The sequence below is a fragment of the Ictidomys tridecemlineatus genome, chromosome 6, assembly GCF_052094955.1.
Source record: "Ictidomys tridecemlineatus isolate mIctTri1 chromosome 6, mIctTri1.hap1, whole genome shotgun sequence".
Classification (NCBI taxonomy): domain Eukaryota; kingdom Metazoa; phylum Chordata; class Mammalia; order Rodentia; family Sciuridae; genus Ictidomys; species Ictidomys tridecemlineatus.
This window is the reverse complement of record NC_135482.1, coordinates 105712854-105719548: the sequence shown is the minus strand read 5'-3', so window position 1 is coordinate 105719548 and position 6695 is coordinate 105712854.

Here is a 6695-nt window from a genome sequence, read left to right as displayed (position 1 = left end):
GAAAGAAGATATTCCTGTATTTTGCGTGTGAGCCTGGAAGGCATCATAAAAGTGAAATAAACTAGAAAGACAAATACTGCAAGATCCCATTTATATATATAATTTATATATATAAAAACATGTTGCATTCATAGAAATAGCAAAATGGTGGTTTTCAGGGTCTAAAGGTGAAGGAAGGATTAGGGAGATGTTGAAGAAAGGAGACAAATTTTGAGTTAGACAGAAGTAATAAGATCAGGAGATCTGATGATTATAATTAATAAAAATGCATTTTGGGGCTTGGGATGAAGCTCAATGGTAGAGCTCATACCTAGCATGCACAAGTCCGTGGCACAGTTTTTTTTTTAAAAAAAGAAAGCATTGTATACTTGAAATTTGCTTAGAAAGTAGATTTTAAATGTTCTCATCACAAAAAAAGGAGAATATGTGAAGTAACAGATAAGTAAATTAGCTTGATTTAGTCTTTCCACATGTATACTATACCAAACCATCATGTTGTACACCATAAATGTAAAATATTTTGTCAATAAAAACAATTTTTAAAGTTTTTCATCCTTAATATTCTCCCTTTTATTCTACTTTTTCTTCTTCATTCCTCCTTATACCTTTTCTCAGCCTTATTTCCATCCAATAATTGTCCTACTTTTTAGAATGACACTCTAACACCCCAATTTAATGAATTATTTCCCCCTCACTAATTAATAATAATAATAAGCAAGCATTTATACAGCCCTTTTGTGATGGCAGTGTTGTATTTGTTTTGTTTTGTTTTTCTACACATGCTCATTAACTTAATCCTTGGAACAACACTAGGAGATAGTTGATTCTCATTATTTCCATTTGGAGAAAACTCAGGTACAGACAGATTAAATAACATGTCCAAGGACCTATAGCTAAGAAATAGTAGAGTCAAGGCTCAATTATAGGCCATGAGGAGCCAGAATCCATCTACTAACCATTAATGTTCAGTGACTTCTCAAGAAACACTTAATAGTTCAACTTATTTAAATGTAACATTATGCCCCATTTGCCCAGCTGGAGGATTAATGTCATTGCATTATTATTGGGGCTCCTCACCCCCTAGGACAGGGCAACACCCTCCAGGTTTCATTCTTAGGAGAGCCTCTTCTGATCTTCAGTCCACTTAGAATTAATATGTGCAGTCTCCAATGCCTGCGCTTGTTTGGGACTATAAGAATTCTCTGCCTTATGTGGATGCAAAAGTTCTATTTAAGGTTTAGAGGCTAGAGTTCTGGGGTCTAGGTTCAAGCTTCTGAGGGGTAGCATGCTATCACTCCTTCTGAGGTCTCTGTTACTCTCCAAATCAGAAAGTACTGGTTCTTCAAAGCGTGGGCAAGTCTCCCTCTGCCCCGTCATCTGCTCTCTCAGCTTCAGTACCTACTGCTCCCACATCATCCCTTTTCTCCTATCCCCCAGTATAATTCCAGTGTTTAGTTCAGAATTCCTAAAACAGAAATCAAGACTGTCCACAGGTGACTTGGTTTTAGCCAAGCTTCCAGTCCTGCTTAGGCTAGAGAACACAAATATCTGGCCATGTTCTCCAAATGGGGGAGGGAAAATCAAGGAGAAAAGATACAGATCATTATCTCAATAAGTTATTCCACTATAAATACCACTGTCGTGGATGGAGGGGAGGATGATAGAAAGCAGATGGCACTGTAACCCATTCTGGCCCAGGTCTTCAAGCCTCTGAGACAGTTGGCTTGCCTCCATGTCCAATTCTTTGTCCCCATAATCATTCCAGTTCTTGTCACTTAAGGTAATCTGCTTGAAATACAACTTTATAATATGAATTCCCTGGTCAGCAATATTCAGAAGTATGTTATTTGTGCTGGAATTAAATTGTGGTGATGGTTACATAAGTTTGTGGATATATTAAAAACCATTGAATTCTTTAAAATTATAAGTTTTATTTTTGTGAACTATAGCTCAACTTGAAAAAAAGAGAAAAGGTATTATCATCCTTCCTCTTGGAGTTAAATTCTGGATCCTCAACGTCTTCCATAGTATGATTTTTCCTTCTCTCTCCAGCCTATCTCCCACTACTCAGCTCTCCACCCTTCACACCTCCAGTCATGTCACCTTATAACTGAAATCTTTTTCTCCTTCCATTCATCTCTGTCCCATACTTGCCTCGAAGCAGTTCAAGCCTCCTGCTCTGTGAAAATTCTAGCCTTTAACAGCTTCATCAGACTCTAAACCCTTTTTTTCATTTATAATATTCCTAATTTGGTATAACTTGAGTAGACACAGTCCCTTGAATGAAAGGACCCTCTTTTTAATCTGTGTAACTCAGCATCCTGTACAGTGCCTGGCTCTGAATAGACCCTTAAATAAGAGAAAGAGTATCTGAATAAACTACAATTTTATTAACCTCTAAATAGTTCACATGTGCCTGTCTTGCTTTTTTCAACTAGATTGTAATGTCCTGAGGGAAGGGTCTAGGCTTCAACTGAGGTTCAGCACTAGATCAGAAAAGGATGCATAGCTGATCCTTCAGCTGCTCGATTACCTAATGGCTTGGCCAAGAAAGTTGTCCCTTGTACCCTTGATTGGTGATGGGCTGGAAAGGGAAGATGCCAAACAGGAGGGAGAGTCCCCAGGATGCTTGGCTGAATGGTGGTTGCTCCACCCTTAACCACAGCGGTTCAGTGTCCACCACTTTTGGCATTCACAACAGCATTTGGAAAAAGATATAGCAATTTCCCCCTTGGGGCTTATTTTTAAAGTTGGTGGCTGAGAGTGCTTGCCGGAAGTGGGGTCAGAGCTGAGCTGAGCTCTGTTGCTTGGTGGGTGAGATGGGTGCTACCCAAGAAGAGACACAGCAATTGGTCCTTAATATGGACCTCTACTTCCTTGGGAGAAGAAGCAAGAGTGAAGGAAAGGGATGGGTCACTCAAAAACAGATCACAGCTTCTGCTAGGCAGTAGGGATTAAAGTATGACTATGACAATTTCTGCCCTCTGAAAGCTCACAAATGGGGGTGGGGGCGTGGAGAGACAGACAAGTAAAATAGGTAAATACATAAGTGTGGTAAGGACAACATTGATGATAGACCAGTGGGGAGCACAGGGAAAAAGCCATTGAAGATTCAGCATCCAAACTGAGACCTGGTCACAAATTGAAGGTAGCCAGATAAAATGAGGCAGGCACTGCAGAGTAGATAGTGCAGTACTCAAGAGATGAGGAAAGAGGCCATGTTTGTATGTTTGTAGTTAGGTCAGTTGTCTAAAGCACAGGTCACCAAATAATAAACTTTGAATTAAATCTAGCCAGCTACCTACTTTTGTAATTAAAGTTTTATTTGAACACAGTTCCACCTGTCCATTTTCAACATTGTCTACAGCTGTTTTTGCACTAAGCTGCAGAACTGGGCAGTAGTAATGAGAACATTGGGACCTCAAAGCCTAAAATATTTACCACGCTGATGTACTGAATATAGTTTGGGAAGAGAGGTTGGAGAATGGCAAGAAATAAGGCCAGGGAACTAAGCAGAAAATAGATTAGAAAAGACTTTGTAAAAAGCTCATCTCATTTTAGAAGCAATAAAGGAATAATTGACATGTTTAATGTAAGAACACAACATAAATTTAAATTTTTGATAATTAAAGTGAGATTAAGAAAGGAGAAGAGGCAAAACTGGAGTTGGAAAGACCAATTGGGAGAAAGGTATATAAGCAAGAAATTAGGGCCTTGATTAGGAAGCAGTAACAGAAGGGAAAGAAATAGATGTAAAAAATACTGAGGAGGATTTGATGAATGTTGAGGTAATGGAGTACGTGAGAGGGATGCTTATTTGAATTTTTCTAAGATGAAGAAGCAGTAGTAGTGACCTAATAGTCTTTCGGTACTGACTTCTTTAGTTTCCTTGAGTACACTAGAGTCTCTTCATTCCTGCAGGATATTTCCATTGAATATACAATCCTAGCTTTAGCATTTTAAAAATGTTGTTTTTTTTCCTCTGGCTTCCATTGTTTCTGATGAGAAACCTGTGCTCATTCAAATTGGTGTTCTCCTATAAGCAATTCATTGGTTTTCTCTTGCTGTGCTTGAGATTTTTTCTTTGTCTTTAGCTTTCAACAATTTGATATATTGTTTATAGGTGTATCTGTCACTGAGTTTGTCTTGTTTAGGATCTGCTAAGCTTAACTCTATAGGTTTATATCATTCACTAAATTTGGGAAGTTTTCAACCAGTATTTCTTCAAAAGGATTTTAGCACCATATTTTCTGTCCTTTTAGGTCTCCAAGTGACATGAATTTAGACTTTTTGGTATTGTCCCACAGAAACCTGAGGCTTAAATCATTCCCCCCCGCCAATCTTTTTTCTCTATGCTGTTCAGCATGGAAAATTTCTATAGATCCATCTTCAAGTTCATTGACCACTGACTCTTTTACCATCTTAATTCTGCTTTTGATCTTACGGAGTGAGTTTTTTAAAATATTTTTATTTCAGGAATTCTGTTTTTTAGCTCTAATATTTTCATTAGGTCTTTTTATTCATATTTATTTTTACTCATTTCAAATGTATTTGTACTTAAATAAATATTTTTGTAGTATCTCTTTAAATCCTTGATTGTATAATTCCAACATCTCTGTCGTCTGAGAATTGGCATCTATTGTTTTTTTGTTTTGTTTTGTTTTTGGTTTTTTTGAGTTGAGATTTTTCTGGTTCTTTGTATGCAAGTGTTATGGTTTAGATATGAGGTGTCCCCCTAAAGCTCATATGTGAGACAAAACAATAAGGTTTAGAGGGGAAATGATTGGGTTATGAGAGCCTTAACCCAGTCAGTGAATTAATCTTCTGATAGGGATTGAATTGAGTGGTAATCTAAAGCAAGTAGGGTGTGGCTGGAGGAGGTGGATTATTGGGGGTGTGCCTTTGGGGTATATATGTTGTCCTTGTTGAGTTTCTTTCTTTCTCTCTCTCTGCTTCCTGGTGTGATGTCTTGAGACACTTCCTCCACCACACCCTTCCACCATGATGTTCTACCTCGCCTTGGCCCCTGAGGAATGGAGATGGTCATCTGTGGACTGAGATCACTGAAACTGTGAGCCCCAAAATAAACTTTTCCTCCATAATTGTTCTTATCAGGTCTTTTAGTCACAGCAGCGAAAAAGCTGTCTAAAACAGCATTAGATTATATCTAGGACACTTTTACTATCATGTTATCAGACCATAGTAATTTTGTTTCAATCCTATGGAGAATATTGATCTTTTTCTACTAATAGGCAATCAACTTAGTTTATGTCAGGCCACACATGCAGATCACCCTTTGGGGGATTATTGTTTCAATGTTAGTTCCATTTTCAAAGACTTGCAGTGCTACATGAATTTTTCTCACCTAAGTGCCACTCAGTGGAGTAGGCAGCCTGGGTGATGGTCTGTCCCGTGGTTTAATTCTCAAAGTCTTTGTCAGGGTTTAGGATCAGACCACCCTGGCACACTTCTGGAGTGAGCATAGGAGTTCACAAACAACTTTAGGGGATAGCTTTCAAGGTTTCCCCTGCTGATTCCTCTTGGCACTTTCCTTGGGTCTCTATTTTAGTTTTCTAGCCAAAAATATGGAACTTCAGCTTCTCCCACTCATTCACGTACATCCTATGGCTGTTATTGGTTTTGGTTTTGTTTATTGTTTTTGTTTTATTTTGTTTTCTCAGCCTAGGAAAGCATCTTCCTCTACTATTTGGCTAGTTACTACCAATTTTTCAGGTCTTAGATTAAATGTCATTCCTCCTAAATATTTTATTTTTATATCAGTTATATTCACTTGTTATTTTCCAATAGGACCCATCATAATTTATAACCACTTACTATCTTTTTTGTTGATTTAATATATATCTCTCCTACTAAACAGAGGATGGGATCATATCTGTCAATGTTTTTAGTATCTGCTGCATTCATCATCACACAGTGTTTCTAGCATGGCACACAACAGATACTCAATGAATATTAATTTAATTCATAATATTATTCCTTCCTCCATCCATACATTTATCCATCCATGCCCTGTTTAACCTCCCCCACAAAAATATGAATATTTTAGTACTCAACTACAATGTCATTCTCAAGAATCAAATTCAATCTTATATTTTTGTAATATATTTATATTTTGTAAAACATTCTCACGTTTTCCTTGTGTGATTCTATGAAGTAGAGAGCGAAAAGAACATTAATCATACTTTATAGAAAAGTAAACTAAGATTCAAACAGTTAAATAATTTGTCCAAGGTCATAGTTAATGAGTTGATGAGTAGGAATCAAGGGACTCTTCAACTGGGTAAAAATACGTTGGGTTGACAGTTATTCTCCCTTAGCACTGACCTTTTTCTGTGTCTGTTGAGAAGAAATTGTTGCTTTTGAGACACCTATAGTCTTTGGAACTGTCATTCAAATCTCTTTCTTTGATCTAGTAAAGAATTTTAGACACTTTAAAGAATTTTTTGCTTTAGATTTTTTTGTAGTTTTATCATAAAGGATCTATGTGTAGCTTTACTTTTCCTTTCCTGCTCAGATCTCAACTTACCTCCTTTATTTGAAGATTCATGTTCATTGGTTCCAGAAAATTTTTAGCTATAATGTCTTATTGTTTTCTCCCTGTTTCTATATCCAGGTAAAATGGGAGCTACTTCACAATACACAAAAGTGAATACCAGATGGATTAAGTCCTAAAT